We start from the raw sequence: 27,496 nt of genomic DNA, 5'->3' as shown, positions 1-27,496 counted from the left end.
AATTGCCTGGCACATGGGTTTTCTTATCTCTCTCTCTCTTAGAGTATCTTGTTGCTGCATCTTAGCTGACTTGGCTGTCCTTTGTGTGGTATTTGGTTGTCAGGAAGACCAATAGCCTAGGCGATGCTATCAATCTTAAGGTCCCTGAGAATATCTGAGTATTGATGGCAGTTGGTCAGCAGTTGTTGCTAGTAGTGTTGAAGAGAGCAGAACTTCTTTTCACCATAATTTCTCCTCTAATTCTGTACAATATATTAAGTAAGTAGCATACAGTTGTTGTTGGGTTTTCTTTTTTTTTTGCTGACTGTGGGGTTGGGTTGGAAGTAGGTCTTTTGGCTTGAGGGGCATTTCTAATGTCAGGGCTCTTGCGTTTAGAGTTCTGACCTATCTCCTTTAGAATCTGGAGGGAGACTATTGTTAAGATGGTGGTGTCTCACACCTGCTGCTCTTTCCCTCAGGTTACCTCAATGCCTAATATGGTCATGCAGACATAAAATATTTTTGAGGAGCATTATTTAGGAAAGAATGAACTTCAGAAAATGACCAAAAATGAGACGTTAAAGTTTTTTTTTTTTTGTTCTAGGGACCTTTTGGGCTATCTGAGGAAGTCTAATGAATCCCTTCTCAGAATCATATATTTTAGATAATAGAAAAAGGATGCATTTGTTAAAGGTTTGTAAAATAAAGATGCATTTTTCCAATTCCCATTTATAAGCCTCCTGAAATCTCTCCTCAGATAGGACTTAGGGGTACATAGATCCTTACTTAGCACTCCTGTTCTAAAGGAACATCAGAGACTATTTAATCAACCCCCACCCTTTACAATATATTAAGTAAGTAGCCTACAGTTTTTTTTCTTGAAGATCTACAGTGAGGGCAGTCTGTTATCTAATATAACCCAGTTGACTCTCTTGTCTACCAAATTATTCTCAGAAGCAAGATTAATACACTAATTGTTTTAGGAAGAAAATAAGGTTCCTTGATTCTTTTTGCCCTTGATGGTGGATCAAATCACCCTATACTTGATCATCTTTTGTTAATAATCTTAACAGCTGACATCTAGATAATTTCTTTCATCTGTAAGGCATATACTTTTTAAAAATTAATTTCCTCTAAATGCCCTCAAAAGATTCTGTAATGTGGATTTTACATCAGATATAAAATACAGAAATTTTACTTCCTAAATTCAAGGCAGAAAGAATATCACTTCTTCTAATATATCTCAACAGTATAGCCTTGGTAAGAAGAATCAACATATTTTGATTTGACCCTGTAATCTCCGTGTTGTTGTTTTTGTGAAAGAAGGATGTTATAGACTTCTCCCATCTTTCATTTTGAAAATGAACATTCTAAACTGGAATTCCCCTTGGCTGTCATATCCCTTGGCAAGGAAATCAAACATTTGTTTACCATGGCAGTTTTTGCCCTCCTTTTGCCTTTACCTTATGGCAATCCTTTTATATCACATATATTTCTTGAAGAAATGGTGATAATTGGAGTCATTCACTACTTTGCAGAATATAAGAATTAGAAAATACATCAGAAACCATTTAGCCTCAATGTGTATTTTACCTTTACATTGCCTATTAAAAATACTCATTGCCCCTTTACCTGAGGGCTTCTGGTGATGGAGAATCAACTATTTCCTGAGTTGTGGATACCACTTCTTAAAGCTCTAATTCTTAGGAAGAGTTTTTCCAACTGTCAAGTCAAAATTTGTTGCTTTGCAGCTTTGTTGCTTTGCACTTCTGTGGGTGAGCAAATAGACTAGTCAATAAGCATTTATTAAATTATTACCATGTGCCAGACTCTGAGCCAACTGCTAGAGATACCAATAAAAGCAAAAAACTATGTTCTTGCTGTCATAGAACTTACCTTCCAGCGGAGGAAATAATATTTAAATAACTCTGTAAGAGACAGTGAGTTGGAAAGAAACAGATAGTCAAGCAGACAATAGAGACAGAGAGACAGACAGAGATAGAGACAGAGGGAGACAGAGACAGACAGACAGTGACAGAGACAGAGAGAAACAGACAGTGACAGATAGACAAAGACAGAAAGATAGAGACAGCCAGAGAGACAGACAGACAGACAGAGACAAGAGATAGATGCAGAAAGACATAGAAAGAAACAGAGAGACAGACAGAGAGACAGAGACAAAGAGCCAAAGACAGACAGAGAGAGAAACAGAGAGAGAGAGAGAGAGACAGAGAGACAGAGACAGAGAGACAGAGAGAGACAGAGAGACAGAGAGAGAGAGAGAGAGAGAGAGAGACAGAGACAGAGACAGAGACAGAGACAGAGACAGAGACAGAGACAGAGACAGAGAGAGAAACAGGAAGGGTGGAAGAGAAGGGAGGGATGGAGAAAATGAAATGGGTTCATGCTGAAGGAAGCCAGCTGAGCTGAAGACTGGAAAGCATTCGAGGCAGATTCACAGAATCAGGAGATGAAGGTTTGTGTTTGAATAGCAGGAAATAGGCAAATAGCAAATAGGTTAGAGCTTAGACTTCATGGAGAGCAGAGAAGGAAAGAGAAAGAAATAAATGACAAAGTCTTGGGGAATACCCATGGTGAGTGGGTTTGACATGAATGAAGAACCAGAAAAGGAGACTTATAAGGTATGGTCATGCAGGAGGGAGATTAATCCTTTCTCTATATGACAACCATTAAATATTTGAAGATACCTCCCTCACTTCTCCCTTTCTACTCCATGTCTTTTCTTTTCTAAGATAAATATCTGATTTCTTTATCCAATCATTGTATAGTATGAACTTGAGGGTCTTTCTTTCCTGGTTGCCCTACTCTAGTTAGGCTCAAGTTTATAACATTTGCTTTTTAAAATGTGGTAACTAGAACTGAACACAGAGTTCCAGATATGGTCTGTTTGGAGGAATATTACCTTCTAACTCTTTTCACATAGACTTCATTTACATTTCTTAGCTAATTTCTTAGCTGTCCTAGCATATTTTTAATATGTACTAATGCTTGTGGACCACTAAAATTCCCAGATCTTTAGATGAACTATATTTTTCCTAGTCAAGCTTCCCTAATTTAATTTGATTTTTTTGAACCCCTGTATAAGACTTCATGGAGGCAGCTAGGTGATTCAATGCATAGAGAACTGGGTCTGGAGTCAGGAAGACCTAAGTTCAAATCCAGCCTCAGATATGTACTGACTGTGTGATCTTGGGCAAGTCATTTAACCTGTTTGCTTTAATCCACTAGAGAAGGAAATGGGAAATAACTCCAGTAGTTTTTCCTAAGAAAATTCTATGAGGAGGGGAGTCATGAAGAGTCAGACAAGAATAAACAATAAAATTTTGCATTTAAACCCATTAAACTTAAAGGATTTGACAGTTTAAAATAATATGGAGCCAAGGATTGAGGAATCTAGTAAGTGTCCCAGAGCTCTTGTGATTGACATGGCTTTCACATTCTAGGTCTTTTTTTCCTAAAGAAATTATTCTGGATATTCATATGCATATTTTCTTTTTTTTTAATTTTTTTTAGGGTTTGGTTTTTTTTGCAAGGCAAATGGGGTTAAGTGGTTTGCACAAGGCCTCACAGCTAGGTAATTATTAAATGTCTGAGGTCGGATTTGAACCCAGGTACTCCTGACTCCAGGGCTAGTACTCTATCCACTGCGCCACCTAGCCTCCCCCATATGTATATTTTCAATTTTTTTTAAATGAATACTTCAGGACAAGTCTAAAATTATTAAAATATGTTTTAAGCTTCTTTCTTTGTCAGTTATTTTTATTTTTGATTCTTTTTTAAAAATGTTATTAATTTAAAGCAATGGGCTTAAGTGACTTTCCTAAGGTCACATAACTAGGTAATTATTAAGTGTCTGAGGTGGGATTTGAACTCAGGTTATCCTGACTCCAGGGCCATTGCTCTATCTGGTGCATCACCTAGCTGCCCCAACTGTGCCCCCTAGTTGCCCTATTTTTTGATTTCTAAGCTTTATTTTTTCTACTAGTGGTTTTTTCCTATCTGATCTTATACTGAGCATTTAATATTCTTTTGACATGCTATTTTGTCTCTTTACCAGAGTTAAGCTCTCATTTATTAAACCATTTTTCTTTTCTTATCCTCCCTTTTATTATTTTTTTTAGTCTCCTCAATCTTAATCTTTTCCCTGTTAGATATTTCCTGTTAGATATACCTTTCTTTGGATTCATTCTATTTTGGGGGGGGGGTGGGATGATTTTTTTCCTTTTTTCTTCTTTTGGTATTTTTTCTTTTCTTCTTCCAGCATCTTTTCTTCTTCTCCTTATCTCTTTCTTCTTCTTTGAATAATAGATATTTTTGAGAACTCAGAGCTTATCATGCCTCTATAATCTACTTTAGCCAGAAAAATGTTATAGTCACTTCTGCCTGAAAGACATTGATTGGCAGAGTTAATGGCAGCAATTACAGAGGCTATGCAATGACCCAAGAATTTAGAACAACCTAAAAGCTTTGGAATCAGTATTTTATCCATCTCATTTTCTCAGAATGTTGAAATTTCCCACTCTGACTTCTTATTATTGGTTGGGTGCTAACAGTATACTCAGGACAATAAATTAACTAGAATTCAGTGATTTTTCTCTCTAGTTATCGGCTGCCAGTTGCCCACAGGATATTTATCTATTCTGCCATGTTTAGTTTATTGTGGAGAGTAAGTGGAAGAGTAGCAATTAGCTTCTAAGTTCTACCTCTGCTCTTACTAACCCTTGGAATTATCAAAAATATTTTAGTTAAAGATTATATGTAAAATAATTTTTAATTGAAATGGGAATAAGATCATAGATTTAGTGTCAGAAATGACTTAGGCTCTATCTAGGCCAATTCCTCTCATTAGATGAGAAAACTGAGTCTGAGAGAGAGATTAAGTGACCTGTCCAAGGCTAAATAAGTGGTAAATGATGAATCTTGGATTTAAACCTCTTTTCCTAGTTTACATAATTCAGAATGAAATAATCAATGATTAAAAATTATGTTATCACATTCTGTTCACCATAAATAAAATATAGCAATACCTCACATCATCTGTAGAGCAAATTATATTTAATGTATTTGAGATCAAGCTTAATATTATAGTACTGTATTTTTTAAATTAAAAAAACTGCCATTATATATTGACATAGATCATTATAGTATAGTTTCATTCTCTTTCTAGTCTTACTTCATATTATTTTCCTCCTTCCTGCAATGTCCATTCAGTTGAACCAACCCCCTTGCTGTTTCACATGCACAACACTCATACAAAAGTGATTTCTCCATACCTGGAAAACACTCTCTTTTCATTTCTGCCTTGTAAAATCTTTAGATTACTTCAAGGCACAATTTACACATAACTTCCTACATTCAACTCTCTTTATCCTTCCTTATCTTCCCCCAATTATTTATGCTATCTCACTCTTAAAATTACATTGTACATATTGATTTGTATAAATGGTGTGCCCCACCAGAAAAATGCAAACTCCTTTCTAGCCAGAATTTTGCATGTGGAAGGTAATTAATATTTCTAAAGTGAATTAAACCTCCTTTCTTTTGCATATATATTTCATATCCAAATTTTTATATTGAAAAGTTTTTAAAGGGTGACAGATCAATCATCATCATGTTTAAACAAATGGTCAACTTGGTCAGATTATTAATTAGATAGGCAATTCATATGGAAAATGATGAACAACATCATTCCTGAATTAGTACATCATAAGACATAGTAATTGGTACTCTGAAGAAATAAAGACTTCTAATTTGAATATAAAGGAAATCATTATTTAATTATGATAGAAGCTGAATACTCTATTGTAGGGGTTTTTTAAAAAAATTTTCAAGGCAATGGAATTAAGTGACTTGCCCAAGGCCACACAGCTAGGTAATTATTAAATGTCTAAGTTAATTTGAACTGAGGTCCTCCTGACTTCAGGGCTCTATTCACTGCACCACCCAGCTGCCCCTTGAATAGTCTATTTTGGTTGGAATAGAGGATAAAAGAAGGAGAGTCATTTGAAATACGGCTTACAGTTTGAATCTAGATTTTGTAAGATCTTGAATACCATTATGGAGGCTTTGTATTAGTATATTCTGAAGGCAAATTAACAACAGCTTTTAAGCAAAGGAGTGACACAATTAAAATGTTTATTAAAAAGTTGACATAGGAGGGTGGCTAGGTGGCTCAGTGGATAAAGCACCGGCCCTGGAGTCAGAAGTACCTGAGTTCAAATACGGTCTCAGACACTTAGTAATTACCTGTGTGGCCTTGGGCAAGCCACTTAACCCCATTTGCCTTGTAAAAACCTAAAAAAAAAAAGTTGACATAGGCAGCAATCTGGAGTAAGAATTGAAGAGGGTTGAGACTAGAGGCAGAAGACTAATTACTATATCAGGTTATTAAAATAGTTCAGGCAATAAGTGATAACTTGAATTAGAATAGTTGATTAAGTGAAAGTAGGAAAGTGGGAATAGGAATATGGTGAAGCCAGAAAGAACAGGACTTGGCAAATGCTTGGTTGAAAAGGTTAATGGAGAAGAGAAAGTGACTCAGAGTTTTCAGTCTGGGTGACTGGAAAAGTCAGAATTAAAATTATTAAAGAATTAGAGAATTTAATGGGGAGGTCATTGTTAATGGGAGGGGGGGTTGATTAATAAAGCAAACATTAATCAATATACTTCCTTAAAGTATTTCTCTTTTTTCTTTATTGCTATACTTATTTACTCTTAACTTATGGAATAAAACAAACATTTCCATTATATAATATTATAAAAAACATGATTACATATGAAACTGCAAATGTATTATAGACAACTTGCTAATCTTTTTAAAAAGTTATTATATAAATTTTTCTTTTATCCTTCTTTCCCCTCCCTACTCTAGAAATAGCTAACGTATTTCTTTCACTTGTTGTATCTGGTTCAAAGGGTCATGTTATGACATGTCATTTCATGTATGTAAACAAGATTTTTTGTTGTCATAAATGTTTCCTTTCACTTTTAGGTAAAACACTCAATGTAATCATCTCGAATAGATTAGATTTTGAAAGTTATCTGTTACTTCTTAAGTTTATTATATGAATAGGATCAATACCATTAAAATTTCTGAAGTGCAATTCATACTTTATTTTTAAGTATTATCAAAACAAATTTTGTTGATAATAGACTCTCTCGCTATCGTATTCCCATATTATCAAGCTTATTGGTATATTATAAATTACTTTTAAGTACATTTTTGTAGTTATTTAGTTGTTTCAATTGTCTGTCTTTTAATCATCCCATTAAGAGTTTTCTTGGCAAAGATATGGAGTGATTTACCATTTCCTTCTCCAGGTCATCTTACAGATGAGGAAACTGATGCAAACATGGTGACTTGCACAGGGTCACACAGCTAGTAAGTTTTTGAAGCCAAATTTTTAACTTGGGAAGATGAGTCTTCCTGACTCCAGGTCTGGCACTTTATGTGCTGCACCACTCTGTGTGTGTGTGTGTGTGTGTGTGTGTGTGTGTGTGTGTGTGTGTGTGTGTGTGTGTTGTGTGTATGTCTGTGTGTGTGTCTATGTGTATGTCTGTGTGTGTGTATATATGTGTGTACCAAGAAGTATTTTGTAAAACACTAATAAGCTTCAATGACTTTCCTTTTAGGTGCTATGAGACAATGTTTAGATAACAAAAGATTTTTTAAAAGTATATTTTTTAAATTAAAAAAATCTTTAAACCAATTAACAGGGATATAAGGTTTATTTGCTTATGTCCACTCCAAAGAGCACATAGCCACTGATATCCATCATGCTTGGGATTCTCTCCCTCTTTACTTCACATCCTGTGGTATCCTTAGGTCACTTTAGAATTCATCTTATGTAACTTTTGTTTTTGGCCTACTCTCAAAAGAAGTTACTTTGTTTTCTATTTCTGTCTTTGTATTCCCAATTCCTTGTAAATAATAAAAGTTTTGATGAATGTTTTTTTTAATTGAAATATATATTATATCATTAGGAGAAAATTTCCTGAAAATTATATAAATTATATAAAGCATATATGCCATAATTGCTTTAAGGGATTGTGATTTTGGAAAAAAAGAGGAGAAATATCATAAAATTTTGTTTCATTAATAATTCAGTGTATTTATAGTACAATTTGTGAAGGAGTGTGACTGAATTTTATACTCAGTCTTTGTGAACTTAAGGTGATCTGTTTCTATAGATTTAAAATAATTTGAAGTTTTTTCCCTCTAATGTTTATATTTAACATCTCTAATCATGAGATAAGCACTCCTTCTTTCTAGATGCTATGCAGGAGTGAATTGCTGTCATTCATTATCAGTACTTTGTTTTTGTTTGTAGACTATTAATCCACATCAACAGAATCTTGGAAACATCCAATATAATTTTGGAGGAAATTGATTTGAGTTTGTCTTATTTCCTTTCAGTAAAAGGCTAACCAAAATCTGAAGAAATGAAGCTAAACTTTGAGCATTGTAATTGCATAAATTAGATTGAGTTGTCAGCAAGGTTTTTGACAATTGAAGCAATTGTTAAACTTTTCCTGGCTCTCAGCCTTTGCAATATTGACCCTCTTTGTGCCTTCTGCTACTGGAGAGCATTCAGAAAGTTAGCCCTCACTCCCACATTCTTCAAGGATACCATCTGTACAGGCTGGATCTTCCTCCCTTTTTACCAAAGGTACTTGGTCTAAGTGGAATAATTTGGTTGCCTTACTTTTTTCCTTCTCATGCTCTCCAAAGCTCCCCATCCTTTCTTCTCTACCTTACCAGCTTATGCTCCATCTCTATCATCTTTATCTCTAGCTCATTGGGAAGAGAGTCAGCATTTAATTTCACTGATATGTTCCAGATATTGTGCTAAATTCTTTACAAATTTTATTTGATCTTCATTGCATCTCTGAAGCAGGTGCTAATATCTCCTTTTTATAAAGTGACTTTATAAGTGACTTGCCTGACAAGCCTCACAGAGCTAGTGAGTGTTTGAAGGTGGGTTTGAACTCAGGTCTTCCTGACCCTAGAGCTAGTTAGTGCTCAATCATTGTGCCATCTAACATATCTATAGAGATAGTAATGGACCTAGGTAGTACATTGGATAAAATTTCAGCCCTGGCGTCAAGAGAACCTGAGTTTGAATATTGCCTCGGACACTTGATACTTACTAGCTATGTGACCTTGGGCAAGTCAGTTAATTCTGACTACCTTGCATCCAGGGTCAACTCCAGTCATCCTGATTCATATCTGACCACCAGATGACTTCAGAGGAGAAAGTCATTTTCTTGTAATGGCATCACTTCCCTGATGTCATGGTCTTATTCAAGAATAAAGGACAAACATCATTATCAGAGATAGATACATGGATACAGAGTTAGGATTTGAATCCAATTTGACTCTAAATTCAATGCTCTTTTCACTCCAACCAAGGGTGTAATGAAATCCATTTGGTCATTATTCTAGCTTATTTTCCAATTGGGTTCAGTTCTTGAAGATGTCACATAAATTACACATACATAAATACATACTTACATATATATATACATATATGTATATATGCAAATCTGGAAATCCTAAATATTTTCACCCATTCATCTAAACCTGAAAATCTTGAATAATATAGTCCAGATAAATCTGGAAGGAAAAAATACATTTTGAAATTTTCTTATGTACATTTTTAAAGGTGCTTGTGTTGTAACATTATGTAGAAATAGGTCATTATTGACATAGGGTGATTTTCGTTATAGAAAAATTATATTTGATACCTAATATTTTCAGTAAGAGTACATCTTTCACCATAGAAAGGAGAGAGTACATACTTTACCAGTAACTTGGTAATGTTGTGTGTGTGTGTGTGTGTGTGTGTGTGTGTACATATATACACACATATATATCATTTTAGATTTATAGTTAAAATCTAGAGAAAAGGTATTCTTGATAATTGATGAGAAGTCAAACTGGTTAAGATTTGTTTTTACTGAAATATATAGGAATGAGGTATTCTGCTGAGTTAAACTTTCAAGTTAACTAGATTCTAATAAGCCGTGTTTTTAAGCATTCTATCCATGGATTCATTCTTACCAGTCTGCTTTAGTAGCAGCTGTGCCCTGGCATCACCTTGAAGGCTTGCTGTAGTTTCCATATTCAAGATTACATTTTCTAGAGCTTTGTATGAAGCTGGCTGGCCAAAGAAATTACAGGGGCTGGTTTGTTCTTTCCATTTCCCTCATCACTTTTAGTCATAAGCCTTCTAACTTCACTCTGGATTCTCCTTTCAAGTCATTAGGCATCAGGATTAGGAATCTCTCTTAAAAATACCCAGTGGAGAATTAAGAATAACCCTGTCAGCTACAAAATTGATTCCTTTTCTCTTTTCTGTTATATCCCTATATATTTAAACTGTAAGACTGCATAGAGTAATTTCAACCAAGCTGTTGTCTGAAATCAGAGTCTTTGACCAGGGAGTTGTGCCCTATTAATTGATTCAATTGAATTATGAAAGACACAAAGGAGGGTGTAGTGCTTTGCAGAGACATAGCTACAGTTGTACTAGTTACAGACCTGTGGCAGATTAATTATAGGAGTGGGGAATAGAGGCAAAGACAGGGGGGAGACAGAGAAAGCAAAGTTGGAAAAAAGGGAAAAAACCACATAATTTTTCCCTTTTTCTACCCAAAGTTGAATCTGAGAGAATAGCTGATGCCAGGAAGTTTCTCTGCAAATGATCTTTCTGAAAAATGACCTCAGATGGGTCTGTCCAGAAAGTTTTGGAAGACTAGAAGCCACAGACCTCATTCTTTTCTACCTTCCCAAAGTTGAGATTTATTCCGTAAAAGGCTGCTTTCTCTGAGTTACTCAGTTCTGTTCATAAGATACTGTACTACAGCACAAACTAATTCAATCCATAGCAGATTGCACTTGTGTTTAAGTGAGAAACCTTCCTGGATTAATAGAGGAAGAGCCTAGAATCTTTGTGTGAGAGAGCCAAGGATAGTAGAAAAACAGCTGTTTGACTGGAGAGCCTACTAAAGTGCAGCTGTAATAATTCAATTTATCTTCTGTTTCCTTCTGCTTTTCTCTGCATCTGTTTCACAGTTGTGGAAGCTGAAGGACATGAATCTCTTTTTTAACAGGGGTCTAGAGGCAACAAAATTGTAACCCCATTTTAACATTATTTTATCAGCAGAATAGTTAAAATTGGCATCAGTCTTCTCTCTTTCCAAGAAGTCTATCAGGAGAACATCAAAAAATTCTAACCCATATGCCTACTTTCTCATTTATATCCAATTTTTTCCCTGGCAATAATTTAAATATACATTGAGAATGCTCTCAATATATAGTAGGGAATTGGCAGAATTTTACAAACAATATTACGCAAAAGGTCACATTAATTACATAAATGACTGAAGGATGACTATTTTCTTCTCTAGAATAACATGGTGGGACTTGGATAACATCTTGGTTTCTATAGTAGAACTTCTTATCTATTATCTTTTAATCATTATCTGTTGTTCCCTCATTTCACCCCCCCCCCCAAAAAGAACAAACTTAAGGGTTAGGAATATTAGATAAAGAGTAAAAATTCTCAGGTATCTAGTCTTATCTTTGACCCTAATCTTGAGCAGTTTGCTTAAGTTTTCAAGTTCAATTTTCATAACAAAGTGAGAATAATATAATGATTGTTTTCATTAATTAGTTTGTGACAGTTAAATGAGCTAATTTATATGGAAGCAATTTGAATATTGAAAAGCACAGTGTAAACATAAACTAGTATTAGTATCATCATCATCATCATCCTTCATTTTATAAGTGACTTTCTGGGAGGTTGAGAAAATTTGCTCCCAAATGTATGGTTGACTAGTAATGATCTATAGCCTGTATTTCTGGATGGTTTCCCCTACTGGGAAATTTCATGTATTAGTCAAGTTGGAATTGAAAAGGTTTTGGTTTTAAAGAACACAAGATTACTTGTTATGGTTGACTCTTGCAAGATCATCAACAATTGAAAGAAAAAGAAAGACAGTTCCTGAATGCAGCCATAGATCACAGCTAACTAGGCTAATTAGGGTTTGATGCAACATTTTAAAATTTTAAATTGGGAAAATGTTTCAAATGCTTTTAGCTGTAAAGCAAAATCACACATGAGAATACTAATTGACTATTCAATAGGAAGGACACTGATGAATTACAGAGCACCCAGAGGCAAATGACCAGGATCTTAGAAAAGCTTTGATAATGCTTTATGAAGGTGAGGTGAAGTAAGGAGTGATATTTATCCTGGAGAAGAAAATCCTTGAGGGTTGGGAGTGGAGTTTTAGTCTTCAGTTTTTTGAGAGATAAAACAAGTTCTGATGCAGAACTTGTAGAAATGTTGAATACAAGCAAATTTAGACCTTATGATTTCTTGTAATTAGAACTATCCACAAGTGTAATGGGATGCCTGGGGAAAACATTGAGTCTCTGTTCATTAGAGGTCTTTAAGTAAATGACTACTTGTTTATGTATGTTAAATCTCAAGTATTATACTTCTCTGTCATTATGCTTTTATGAAATATTTTAAAAGATCAACTCATGTAAATTTACTTTGATTCCAAAATAAAATAATCAAAAATAATCCCAAAAGTAAAAGAAATGCATCAATGCTAGAATTTCCTAATATATAACTGAAAAGGATTAGCATTACCAAGAGCAATATATGTACTGCTTTCTACAGCAAAGTCATACCACAAAATAATTCATTTTGCTAGGAAACCTGTTCTGCAGGAAGACATGAGTTTTGGAGTCTGTTTTAGATACTTACCAGTTGTGTGACTATGGGGTAAGTCACTTGACTTCTTAGCCTCACTATCTTCATCTGTAAACTTCGGAGACAGTAATGTCACTAAAACCAAGTGAAGAAAAAAAAGATGATCTTAGAAAAAATGTTGATTGTCAGTATCAAATGTTGAAGAAACCTTAGACAGGATTAATCTCTCATCATACTTAGAGAGGATACCCAAACAATCAGAAATTGTACTTGGAATCAGCTCTTAGCACAGTCTCACACATAGTAGAGGCTTAATAAATGTTTAATGAATATATAACTAAGAGTTTTTCCTCCTTCAGAATTGACTCTGATCTAAAATGTATTGCAATTGAAAGAGCAATGGCCTAGAGTCAGAAAACTTGGATTCAAAGCCTGCTTCTGGTGGTGACTATTTGAGAGACTTTGGGCGGGGCTTTTAACCTACCAATGCCTCAGTTTCATCATTTGTACAATAAAAAATTTGAATTTATTAGGTCCTGAGGTCCTTTCCGGTCTACTCTGAGATAATTCTGACAAAGTGAATACTAAGTGAAACAGAATTTTCCCCTCCAGTATTTATGAATATACTCTCCAACCTCTACCATAGGCATAGTCAAGAATATGAGTAAAGATTCCTAAGATGTTAACAAGAATCTGTTACTGCCAACCTTTTCATGTTTTCTATGTCTACAACTTCAGGCTGGCTTAGCATGCAAGACTTTATATTTTTTCTTTGCTAGTATATATTTATTGATGTATTTTGTTTTTCTAAAATCTACATTTTGCAATCTATCATGATCTAATCCACCCAGAAGCCTTTTTTAGGCTATACATAAATAAAGAGAAATGTGAACAAATGAGGGAAACTACCTAGGAATAATAGATACCATTCTACCACCATCATCACATTTTTTTCAAGTTTTCTCATAGGAAATGTTATATTACCAACCTCTAAATCCCATAAAAAATCTGCAAAAAAATTTCATCCACCAGTTTATCCTTCTCTAATTAAAGCTGTTTTCCTTCAAGTACAAGCATTTGAGATAAAAGTTAGTTCTTATTCTATTTGCTTAGCACATCATAGCATCTGCTGTACACATATTTGTTGAATTACCTTGCATTATTTAATTTTCATGTTTTATACACAGTTTATTGATTAATATTGAAATATTTTTTCTGCTATTGTGACTTTTTTCCTGCTACCTTATGGGTTAAATGTTAAATATTCGTGGAATGATCTGAAATTCAAAAAACAATTAATTTGTTGTTTTGATTTAAAAACACATTCCACATTTTAAACAGTTGCATTGAAAAACCCTTTTGGACAATCCATTTGCCATTTGATTATAGTTGTTGGTAAGATAAGAAATAGGAACAGATATCCAGAAATATGAAAAAAAAATTTAGTTGAAAGTAACACCTAAAATTTTAAATAATAATAAAAGGCATATACTAGATAAGAAGTAGGAATCCATGTTTTTCTTAGTGTTCTGTTCTGACTTGAATGAAGAATAGATGACTAACATCTCTATATATGGAATTCCATTCTCTCCCCTGGGTTTGAGGGCTGCATCATCACTTGTCTATTGAAAATTTAAAATTGATGTCCTTAAAACACCTCAAATTTAACATATCCAAAATAAAATCATTTTCTTACCTCTCAAACCTTCCTTCTTTCTGATTATGCCATTTTTGAAGGTATCACTATCCTTTCAGGCTTCCAGAATTGTAATAGAGGCTGTGGAAAAAAATAGGAAAAACTAGTTAGTGGAACTATGGAACCAATTTGGAGAACCATCTGGAATTATGACTAAGGAGTTACTAAACTATTAAACCCTCTTACCTATTATTAGCTCTATGTTCTTAAAATATTTATAACAGCTCTTTTTGTGGTGTTAAAGAATTGGAAATTGTGGGGATGCCCATCAATTGGGAAATGACTGAATAGGTTGTAATATATGATTGTTTTGGAATACTACTATAGTATTAGAAATGATGAGCTCAATAATCTTAGAAAAATACAGATGCACTTTCTTTTTTGTTTTGTTTTGTATTTTTTTAGGTTTTTGCAAGGCAAATGGGGTTAAGTAGCTTGCCCAAGCCCACACAGCTAGGTAATTATTAAGTGTCTGAGACCGGATTTGAACCCAGGTACTCCTGACTCCAGAGCTGGTGCTTTATCCACTGAGCCACCTAGCCGCCCTCAGATGCACTTTCAAGAAATAATGAAGAGGGAAAATGGGCAGAATCAAGAGAATATTGTATTTCGTAAAAACAATATAATTTTAAGAACAACTTTGGGGGGTCATCTAGGTGGCGCAGTGGATAGAGCACTGGCCCTGGAGTCAGGAGTACCTGAGTTCAAATCCGGCCTCAGACACTTAATAATTGCCTACCTGTGTGGCCTTGGGCAAGCCACTTAACCCCACTGCCTTGAATTAAAAAAAAAAAAAAACAACTTTGAATGTCTAAGTCATTTTAGCTATGATAAATACCCAAATGAACTATAAAGGACATATGAAGGAAGACACTATCTGCATCCAGAGAAAGAACTGGTATGTATAGAATGATTTTATATAGCTCTATGCATATTTATTTCTAATGCTAACCATCTCTAGGACAGAAAGAAGGGGGGGGGGAAGGGGGGAAAAAGAAAGTTATATAATAACTTTATTATCAATTTAAAAGGAATAGTAATTTGTACATAATAGATTTGCAGTTTCATACACATCTATTCTCTTGTGTTATATAAATGTTTATTTCTTAAGTTTTTATATTTTAAGTTCTTAAGAATAAAAATAATAAAACTGAAAAATATCAGCATAACATTCAATTTCTCATACTTGCTCACTTGATATAACCAGTCACTTGCTAAATCTTGCTATTTCTACCTCCATGACACATCTCACATACAATTGCTTCTTAATCATGAAAGTACTTTCTTAATTCAAGTCCACATCACTCATTGCCTGGATTACTGACAACCATTTCCTAATTGGACCACTCCCATAAGTCCCTCATCACTCCAGTCAGTGTTCCACTAAGGAGCTATCTCTCCCCTTTTAGTCAACTCCCTATTGCCTTTAGGATAAGAAATGTGTCTCTAATTAACTTTTAAAATATTTTCCAACCTCTCTTTCTACTTTTATTGAATATCCCCCCCCCCCTTCATACATACTCTGCAATCTAGCAAAACTAGCCTTTTCTCTTTTCTTTTTACATCCGACTCTTCCCCACTCATCTTCATATCTTTCCACTGGCCATCCATCATGCCTAAAATGCATTTCCTCCTCATTTCTCCCTCATGGGATCCCTCTATTCCTTCACAATTCAACTTGAGTAACACCTTCTAAAAAAACTGAAGCTTTTCTTGAATCACTTATTCAGCTCCTAATGTTCTATCTACATAACTAACTATATTTAATTCTTAATATTTATTTGTATTTATTTCTTATGTTTATTAAAAAGTGGATTGGAAATAGTGATTGTTTTGTTCATCCATTGCATTTGTAAACAAAATGTAAATATTGTATTTGTAAACAAACATTGTATTTATAAACAAACAAAAACAAAACCCAGCCACTCTTAGCAAAGTGCTCTAAATCACACAGGTGTCACAGATGACAACACAAAGCAGAGATGGGAGTTGGAGTGCTCTGGTGTAAGAAGACAATTTAGCCAAATTAATGTATAGGTAGAAGAATAATGTGGTTGAAAGACCAAAACTGAATTTTGAAAGAGGTTAACGACCATACAGAGGAGTTTCTGTTTTAAACTAGAGACAATAAGGATCCATTGAATTGACTGAATAGGGGAATGAAAACAAATTTTGTTGTGGGGTGAGGGGAAAGGCATTGAGGATAATACTGAGATCATAAACTTGAAAACCAGGACGAATGACAGTGCCAGCAACAGGTGGCAAATATGATATAAACTAGTTGTTATTGTTTTCTAATGAAGGGGATGAGATAAGCTAACTCATTTTAAGGTAACCAAAAATGATTTTTCCGTAAGGCTTAAATCATGATACTTGGTACATATTACATTTAAACCATTCTATATAGTATTGAGATTATGGGGGTTTATGTCTTTATTTTCAATAGCAAAAGCATAAGTAGGAAAGAGTAAAATGTCATAAATGATTTCCCGTTCAATATCTCACATAAGTTCAGAACTGAGATCTTACCAAAGGTCATTTATTGAAATTCATACCTGAACAGGAATCCTCTAGACAATATACCCAAGGTATCATCATCCAACTTAAGCTTAAAGACTCTAAGAAAAAGGAAACCTACTATCTCTCAATGTCATCCAATAATAAATGCATATAAAATAAAAATATATACATCTTTAATTGTTTGCTTAAAATTGATTAGTTGTATATCTCATAAGTCATCTCAATGGAATTTGGGGATGGCATTATACAGCAAAATTAGTTGAGCTGCAATATAGCCATTTTACAGTCTCCTAGATGTAAACACAATTTATTTGGATTTACTTCATTCATTAGCTACACAATCACTTGTAAAAAATCTTTACTAATTTATGTTCTACTGTGAATGTGAACAATAGTGCCACACAGTATAAAACTTTCACTTTATTGTGTTTCATTAGTAGGAGTCTAAGACAACATGGGAAGAGTGCTGTTCTAGAAATTTATCTTGAGTGCAATTTTAAGGTTACAAAAGCTGTATTGATTATTGTTACCAACAATTTCCAACACAATATATATGAAGTGAAAAAAAACAAACAACAACCATTCTGATTATTCATCCACCCAAATGCATTTTCATTTTGGTAACATCTTTGTGCATTAAAATCTGTCTTGCTCAAATAAGTAAGATAAAATACATACCAGATCAGATTAGTTGAAAATGCTATTTGGAAGATTGTTCTTGTTCTGAAACTTTCTGATAGAAAATGCATGTTTATAATGGTGGAGTGACTCTATAGTTAAAGTGTAATCCTCTCAATCCTGGTTGAGAGATGGAGAGTAATAAGCAGGAGAAAAGCAATTTGCTAAGATCAACTTTGTATACAGTAGCAAAAACTGATTATATGGTAGCAAAAGTTTTAATTTTCAACTTGCAATGGTAGTTTAATTCTTCACAGAAGAGAGTAAAGTAGATGCCTAAAGAGAGTACAAAGCTAAGTTTGTTGCTTCTCTACCCCAGGTCAAGGATACAGAGGCAGAAAAATGACCAGGACTAGAGACATCTGTCCTAACTGAACACTTAATTGTTGCAGAGAAGGACTTGGACTTTTTTTTTTATTAAAAAGTGTAATGGATTCAATATAAAAGGAAACAGCATAGTGTACATTTCATGCAACAAGGAATACAGGTCACAGACAGGAAAAATGCAGGAAAAAGGAAGGACTTTCTTTTTTCTAGTGACATAGTCTGTGTAAAAGAAGAGGACGTGTAGGAACAGCTAAGCAGTCCCTACAGACAGGGCTGTGTGCAGGTGGAATCAGAAGCAAATGAAACAAGTTTGTACTAATGACTTTGGGGACTAGAATGCCCCAAGAATGGAAGAAGAGGACCATATTATCAGCAATGACCTCTAATTTGCAATTAAAATGACTATTGGGCATGAAAATGGACACCTGGATGAGCAGATTGTATAATGAGGATTAGGTGTTTAGAGAATTTTGCTAGGTACTTTTGACGATATTTTCCCTGTCATTCCAGAAAGTTTACTGGGGCCAGGTAACTGTTGCTTTTGATTGGTGAAAGTCAGTGTTAGTTCTCCAGAGGAATAATAAAGGCCTTCACATTTAGAATTACATATCATGAGACTTAGCATTGATCCTCTGAATAGTTTCTGTATCCACATTTTGTGCATTCAGTAATAATAACCATTATTTCTATAGCACTTTAAGGTTTTCAAAGGGGAGATAAAGATTTAAAAATGCCAAACTTTTCATAATTTTCTATACCATTCCCACATATATTGTGAAATATTATTTAGAATTAAAAAATAAAACAGGTTAATTTTAGCAAAATTTGCCTGTGGTATCTAAGGGAAAGAAGTGAATTCTAGTTTGTTGATTGAACAAAACCTGATGTAAAATATTGCAGAGCATTCAATGAATATTCTCACCTAGTTCAGTCCTTCAGATGTATATCATGGAAAGGAAAAAAATTGTTTGGGGATGGCTTTTAAAAGAAATTTTCTTCACTTAGTCACATCATATCATAAAGGTGATCACTTAATATTCTGAATGGTTGTGCTAGTACGAGGTCTTGTAGATCCTACCAATGTGGAAAAGTTTTGAGAATGGATTTGTTGATAGACTATTTATTATATGAGGTCTAATCTAACTTTATTTATTGTTTATTCATCTATTTATTTATTTTAATCTAACTATATTTAGAACAGATCATCATTATCATCATCATCTTCTTCATCATCTACCTAGTGCGTCAAGATTTACCAAATAATATCATTTGCTTCTCACCACAGTCCTGTGAGTTAGGTATTATTATCATCCATTTTACAAATTAGGAAACTAAGACTGGTAAAGAGTAAATGACTTGTCCAAAGTCATATGATTAGTAAGTGTCCAAATTAGAATTCACACTCATGTCCTCCTGACTTCAACTTTAAGATTTTATCCACTATGTCATCTAGCTGGCTTGTCACCAATCAAGCTTTAAAATGTCATTTTGGCCACCATAGCAGCTCTTTAGAGTGTCTTCCAAGTTACAAAGGGATTGAGGTTTCCACTATTAAACTGTTTATTTATTCTAGGAAGGTTGTTAGGCAGCTAACTGACTCAGTCGTTAGAGGTCTGAGCCTGAAGTCAGAAAGAATTGAGTTCCAATGTGACCTCAAGTTTGTGTGACCCTGGGCAAGTCACTTAACCTCTATTTGCCTTAGTCTTTTGGAAGAGGAAATTGTGAAACATTCCAGTATCATTGTCAAGAAAAATGTTGCAAACAACTGAACAACAACAACAACAACAACCACCACCACCATAGGGAGGTTGTTAACAATGGAAATGTCCTGCATTTGTCATGAGGAGTCCACATCATTAAGTGTGAAAGGACCAATGTACAGTTCTGAGATCTCTGGCTAATTTATTCATTTTTACCTTTATTACTGTGACTACTTTATTATACAGATATTTTTTCTACAAAGAAACCATTCATGAGATCTCTCTAAATTATCTAAATACCACTGGCTTCCACTTAAGAATTTTATAAAGGATATCAATTCCTGCTTTCCATGCCTCCCCCCAAAACAGAAGCCAAATTCCCTTACACTAGAAAAGCTCTTTCTACTTAGCATTTAGATTTGGCTTCTATTGTCTTGACAAATGGATCCCTGAAAATTTCTCTGATTACAGCTACTTTTCCCTGGCAAACACTTTAGATCCCTTAGGGTATGACAACAATGTCTAGACAAAGTTACTCTATCACTCATGCTGTATTCCCTCTTAGCAAAATGCTTAAAAAGTCACTTTTCATACAAAGTACTCTGTCACCACAACAAATTTTGTTTCAAAGCAAACAAAATAAAGTACCCTTTAAAAATAAATCAAAAAAAGCATTTTGAGAGATTCTGTTCAATATTTATCTTTTTTTTATGAAATATAGCAAAGGGAAGAAGACAAATTTTTATCCATTAAATAGTGTCATGATTATTGGTTCTTCATCTTTTTGAAATATAGGGAAACTGCAAGGATAATTTATTCTCTTTAGTTTTAGGTTGACTGGTAGTTATTAAAATGGAACTACTGTCATATTTCTGCAGCAGAACTAATGTAAAATAAGAATTTTAAATTATGTAATGGCAAAATGCCTTATCAGACTGTTTTCTAAAGTATGATCACTTATAAGGTATGAATAAATGCTAAAATATTTCTCTATTAAAGTTTTAATTTTCAACTTGAAATGACAACTGAATTCTCAGGTTAACTTGACATTTTTGAACACTATTTTGCCCTTGGAGTTGTTCAATTCAGTTTAATTTAAATTCAAATGCATATTAAGCACCTGCTCTGTGTAAGACAGGTTCTCGTCACTGGCAATGAAAACTTAAAAAAAAAATCAGACCCTATTTTCATTTTATTGGAAGATTGCACTACAAAATGTACTTAATAAATCACTAAATATATTTGCAAAGTAATGCAAAATACTTTTAGTAGCGAGAAATCGGGGGGTGGGGGTGGGGGTGGAGTAGGAAAACCATCATATAGAATGATGCTACATAGTGCTTTGGAAAAAAGCTCAGAAATCTAGGAATTAGAGGCATATATTCTCAGTGTGTGGGGGGGGTGAGAATTAAGGAAGAGCATTCTTGAGATAAGGAAGGATGAATAACATTTTCTAGTTACTTTGGAGACCATGTTTGTATAATGGGAATAAAAGGGCAGGATCTGCAGTTAATAGACATGTATGTAAGCATTACCATGCACTAGAGTGGGTAAATATATATATATTAAGAAATCCTGGGTTGAATCTTATCTCAGATACTTAATATAGTTAAGTTCCTCCTCTAAACTTCATTAATATATTAGGGATAGTGTTTGTTAGTAAAGTGAGGATAATAATATTTGTTCTAACTACAAGTTGTGGAAAATCTTAATATGTTATAGAAATGTGAATTATTAGCATGATGGACAGTTAAGTATTTCATACTGATAAGTTAGAATGAAAGAATTTACTAGAAATTCTTTCATCTGTAGTTCATACTATTGCTTAATCTGTATTTAACATTCAATTCCATTTTTTTCTTACAAAGCTTAAGTCTTTAAAAAAAACTTGCTATATTCATTCTATTTCTCAATTTGGTTAAGCCTGTTATTTATAGAAGAATGAGAACTTACAAGGGGCATATATCTAAGGATCCAGGGTCTTTTTTTAGTGGTAACAACAGAATTTCCAAAAGTCTGACTTATAGCTATGTAAGCTCTTTAGTGCACATGGGGGCAAGCAGGAATATGGGCACCTTTAAAAAAGTGATATACCACTGAGACTTTATTAATAGGTGCTATTAAATTTTTGAAGTCATTTAACTTCCTTAAGGAGTTCCAAAATAGTCTTTACTTTTTTTTCCCCTTAAAAGCCAGAGGTTTCAAGATTGTAGAGTTCTCTATGACCTTGACAATTCAAGGGATCATGATCAGGGGAAGAACAGATCCCAGCCCTGTTAAAAGACCTATAATACAAGAGTGGGATAGAGGAATATCTGTTGTCCTACCTACAATTTCAACTAAAACATCATTAGCATTCATTTAGCTCTCTGATTCTGCTCTGATTCCTGCCAAATACTTTTCTGATTTTTGATTTTCTGATTTTCTGGATTTCGAGCACAACAGTGATTATTTGTTATAACTGTAATGAAACACTTTGAGAATTTTTGAAGTATTACAAATTCCAAAATGTGGAAAGTATCTGGTTCTAAACCTGCTTGCTCATTGTGCTCAGTTCTTAATATGATTTCTCCAAGGGGTTCTGATGGCACATAATGGCTAAAACAATGCTATAATATGGACATGAAAAAAATTGGATATAATCATGTGGTGGTACCTTTGATTGGAAAGGTCTATCTATATGAAGGTCTGATCTCCTCCCTTAGCCAGAAACAAAGAGGCATTCTTTAATTTGTTTATACTAAGTCTACTATTATTTATAACAGACTATCTAGCAACAACTACTTTTGGATGATGGTGACAACAATGAAGACAATGATGACAATGATAAAGTTTAAAAGAGATGACACATTTCTTAAAGGAAAAGAGTTTTGCATGATGAGGTCTTTATTTCTGTGATGAATTCTTACCATTTCCGGGTGTTGATAGATTTTATAATGTGAGATTTTTACATATCTTATTGCAACTTGCATAATGCCATGACACTGTTCCTTTGTTTAAATGGTTACAAATGACTATTTTAATAGACATCAACATTCACACCTGTCTTTTTTAATATAATAATTTGTGTGTAATTTAATGTATTCTCAAGAATAATAGATGTAGGGGCGGCTAGGTGGCACAGTGGATAAAGCACTGGCCCTGGAGTAAGGAGTACTTGGGTTCAAATCCATTCTCAGACACTTAATAATTACCTAGCTGTGTGGCCTTGGGCAAGCCACTTAACCCTATTTGACCTGCAAAAACCTAAAAAAAAAAGAAGAATAGATGTAGGGGTGGCTAGGTGGTACAGTGGATAGAGCACCAGCCCTGGAATCAGGAGGACCTGAATTCAAATCTGGCCTCAAACATTTAATAATTACCTAGCGGTGTGACCTTGGACAAGTCATTTAACCCCACTGCCTTGCCAAAAAAATATATGTAGATATAAACATTTTTAGGTTATTATTTTAACTTCATGAGAGCAATAAAAATAATTTTTATATATGCTAAGTTCAAAGACATTTTGACTTTTATGATTTCAAATAGTTTCATATATATTCTAATAGCACATTCACACATGCACACATATATGTGTGTGTATATATATACATATATATGTATGTATGTATATATATATATATATATATATATATATATATGCTGAAGTTACAATTCTACTATTTTGATTTTTTTTGCACAAAAGACCGATTGTCCCAGTGAATGGAAGTCTGGTTGAAATGTTAGGGAAACCTGTGTTCAGGTTCTGGGTCTCTAAAAGATATTTGCTATGTTACCATAAGCAATCTACTTAACTTCCTAGGAAACTAGATAGTTTAAGTAGTTCTAGGAAACTCTCAGAGGTCTAAAGTTAGCAAGAAAATGCCTTTCTATATCAGTTTAAGGACAATAATTCCCCAAATGTATGAAATCACAAGTCTGGAGAAAGAAAAATTAAACCAAAAACAAAAGCATCTTGTATACTGATTTGTACTTTATTTTGCATTCATTTTTATTTACATTACAACATGTATATGAATTGAATTAATGTGTATCTGGATGATCCTATCAAATCTAATTGCAATTATCATTGTAGAATATATTACAGAAAAACCATCAAAAAGGAAAAATAAAAGCTAGATTCTGATTTTGATCTATAAACAAAATTTTCAGTGACCCTCTAGATTTGTCAGAGAACAGGAAGATTCTTTTCCTATCTTGCTAGAAATATTTTAAATAAGCTTAAACTTAAACTCCATAAAACTAAAACTTTTTTTCTTATTCTTTCTTTTGTCACACTAGAAATCAGTATGCTAGCATATTCTGTCAATATCATTTGTTTTTTTAAAACCCTTGTTGTTACTACCTTTTCCCCCCTCTAGTTAAAAGGATCCCTATTCATTAAACCTCACTGATGTTATTCTTTCATCCTCATGTTAATAATCTATTTTACTTCCCTAGCCAGATATCATTTGTAATAGATTTGAAATTTTTAAAATTGTTTAATTAATATTAATACTATATGTAATAAAATATATATCATTTACATAGAAATTCATTGTTCCTCTATTTAAGAACATATAAGTACAAGGACTAATAATCAACATGATACTGATAAGTGAGTACAGTTCTTACTAATCTGTTTTAATAAATAAGATATATTGTATTATTGGTGTATTGGTTATTTGTCTTTCATTCCTGTTCAATTTTTCATAACCCCTTTTGGGATTTTCTTAGCTAAAATACTGAAATGGTTTGCCATTTCCTTGTTCCACTCATTTTACATTTGAGGAAACTCAGACAAATAGCATGAGAAAACTTGCCCAGGGTCACAAAACTAATAAGCCTCTGAGGCCAGATTTGAATTTAGCAGGATAAATCTTCCTGAATTCAGACCCAAGACCCTATCTACTATATCACTAACTGCCCCTATTTTGTAATTAGTATTTTATATTTATGTAAAAATACAATATTTGGGTCAATTTCAGTATTTTAAATTGTTTCAAGTTAGTTAACATCTACCCAACCTGAATTAAGCTGTTCAGTTGCTGAGCAAGCACTTTTCCATTTTAAAAATAGCTTTTGGGACGTCTAGGTGGCGCAGCGGATAAAGCACTGGCCCTGGAGTCAGGAGTACCTAGGTTCAAATCCAGTCTCAGACACTTAATAAGTACCTAGCTGTGTGGCCTTGGGCAAGCCACTTAACCCCATTTGCTTTGCAAAAAAAAAAAAAAAAAACAAACTAAAAAATTATTGATGTTTGATATTGACATTTCTCAAATTTCCTCCTGAATTCTTCTACCTCCTGCATCCCAGAGTGTCACCCTTATAATGAAAACATTTTTAAAAACAAAAAAAAAAATCTTGAACAAAACTGATCAATACACAACAAAATAAAAATGAATTTAATGTAGTGTTCCACACTTAAGGACTCCACATCTCTGCAGAAGAGTAAGGGGTAGATATTTTCTTTATTTTTTATTTAGTCCTTTTAAATTCTTAACATTAGGAACATTCATTTTTAATTATTTTACTGTGATGTTTTCATTTTCATTTTTTGTAGTCATCATGTTTATTGTTTTCTTGGTTTTGCTTATTATTGCTTTCCATTGTTAGATATAAATCCTTACATGCTTCTTTGCAGTTTTCAATTAAATTTTTTTTCAGATGATATTTTATAACCACATGTTTATGGTGATATTTTACAACCACATGTACCACAATTTGGTCATTTCATGATTGATACCTAACTTTGTTTCTGTCCTTTTGCTACCTTCAAAAAATGTTTTTATTGATATGTATATGTAGTCTTATTTCTCTGTCTCTCTCTGTTACAAACACACACACACACACACACACAAAACTCCTTTAAGTTTCTTCCTTTCTCTTTCTCTCTGTTTCTCCTTTTCTTTCTCTCCCTTTTTTTCATTCTTTGCCAATTTGCAGGGTATAAGATGAAACTTTAAAGTTTTTTTTAATTTACATTTCTTTTATAATTAATGATTTGAAGAATTTTTTCCACTGGTTGAGAATACTTTGTAGTACTTCTGAAAACTGTTCATATCCTTTGGAGTGTAATATATTTATTAATTGTTTATATAAGCCATTTTTAGTAGTAAAAAATGTAAACCTCATATCCCACTTTAGAATCTTTTTATGACTTTAGAAATAATATCATCCAAGTTAATGAAATTTTACTATAGATGGAAATTATGGAGAAATTGGATTTTACTTTCTATTGTTTTATGACTTATAATGATGAAAATAAAGAACACTATGTAAAAGTGATTTCATTGACAGATTTTAAATGTCAATTTTATACAACTACAATATTCTCATATTATCAGGTGTACTGAACAGCAAATATATTATTATTGCATAAAAACCAGGTCTTTTCTATACTGGCAAGCTTGTAAATCTAGAGAATGGCAACCAAAAGGTCATCATGTTAGAAAGCAAGATATCAGATTCCTTGTTCACGCTTTGTTATTTCCATTTTGAGGTCTTTGAAATTCACTCAAAAACCTTGACATCTAAAAGGCATCAGAGAGGGAGATTCCTGTTTGGTTGATTCTATCTCCCATCTTCCTTTTATTTGCTCAACTCTTACATCTTTCCCCTCCAATCTCAATTCAAGTTGTCCTCCTTATAAAATGTGAACTCTAAGATGACATTATCACTTCCTAGCCAAGTTTATTATTTCTGTTCCAACAACCAGATCCTTCCTATTAGATAGAATCAGAACCCCCAAAAAGAAACTCCTTGCTTCATTCCCCCACCCACTTTTTAAAAGCAAAGATATCAAGAATTTACTGATACCTCTACTTTTAGCAGAGACCTTCCTTATTGTTTTATCTGTGGAATGAGGATAATAATACCTTGCTTGCCTAAAAGCATAGTTACTAGACAGGATGATCTCTCATAGACACTCTTCCTAGCTCAATAACCTATAAAAAGTCTTTATCACCTCCATAACCTATGAAAAATAAGGAGAAAAATGATTATTAAAATAATAATTTAAAACAGCAATTCCTTTATTCTGATATCAGGAAAACTATGACCAACCATTTTGGGGGCATTTTGTTAGGTTATGTTTAATTTACTTGGTATTTGCCAAGTTCTCTATTTCATTTTTTCCTTTGAATGTCACACTTTATAAGAAGTTTATCCCTGCTTCTTCGTAGAGAGGAAAAGCTCAGCATGATGTACTTTGACTTTGATGTCAAATATAGCCAGTGGTGGAAATCTTTCAGTTTCTCAGGGAAGCAACATCAATCCTAGGAGTGAATCTTTTAGCTGAATATGTTAGCTGAATAGAAAAATGTTATCAAGTGATGTTCACAAGTCTCAGTAATTCAGTTGTGAAAAATAATGGCTTTCTTCCCTTTACAAATACAATTATAGGTGAATGTAAATCAGAGCCTCTTGTACCCTTTTCTCTCCTTTCAACTAAAGTAAGACTGAATTACCTCATATCCTTAAATCTTATGAAATCAACAATAAATGTGCTGAAGGATCCTTATTCTATCCCTTGGTCATTTGGAAAAAAACTTATAGGAAACCACTAAAGGCACCTTGTTTACAGTCCAGAGAAGTCAAACAAGGGGCTTGTCTTGTGTAGAACATTTACTTTGTCTTCTCTTCCTCCTCTCTCCTCTCATCACCTTTGTTATCCTATTCTGTCCTTCTTACCTGAAGATCCTTTCCATACCCTCAAAAAGTAAGCACCCTCAGAGGATCCTGAGATAGAAAGGTCATTTCTTTATCTTTATCATTTTTTCATTCTCTCTCTTTGGTGCATCATTTCCTACTTTGCAATCTTGCTTGATGGATTGCTAAGATTATCTTGTCAGCTAGGGTTTTCTTTA

The 27,496-nt window shown here is 33.6% G+C and overlaps 1 protein-coding gene across 18 annotated transcripts in view; it reads left to right on the top strand.

Annotated features, from left to right (window-relative positions):
* PLCB4 (phospholipase C beta 4) overlaps positions 1-27,496 on the top strand; it is a 517,486-nt gene that overhangs the window by 144,189 nt on the left and 345,801 nt on the right. For 11 of the 18 annotated variants that reach the window (XM_074209473.1, XM_074209469.1, XM_074209477.1 and 8 more), the window contains one exon: positions 7,321-7,381. The exons of the other annotated variants lie outside the window; for them this stretch is intronic. The gene's annotated coding sequence lies outside the window, so the exon portion shown is untranslated. The remainder of the gene's footprint in view (positions 1-7,320; positions 7,382-27,496) is intronic. 18 annotated transcript variants of the gene reach the window in all.

Source organism: Macrotis lagotis, chromosome 1 (assembly GCF_037893015.1).
Source record: "Macrotis lagotis isolate mMagLag1 chromosome 1, bilby.v1.9.chrom.fasta, whole genome shotgun sequence".
NCBI classification, from domain to species: domain Eukaryota; kingdom Metazoa; phylum Chordata; class Mammalia; order Peramelemorphia; family Peramelidae; genus Macrotis; species Macrotis lagotis.
Note: the sequence above shows the minus strand (reverse complement) of the source record. Positions and strands in the feature narration are given on the sequence as shown.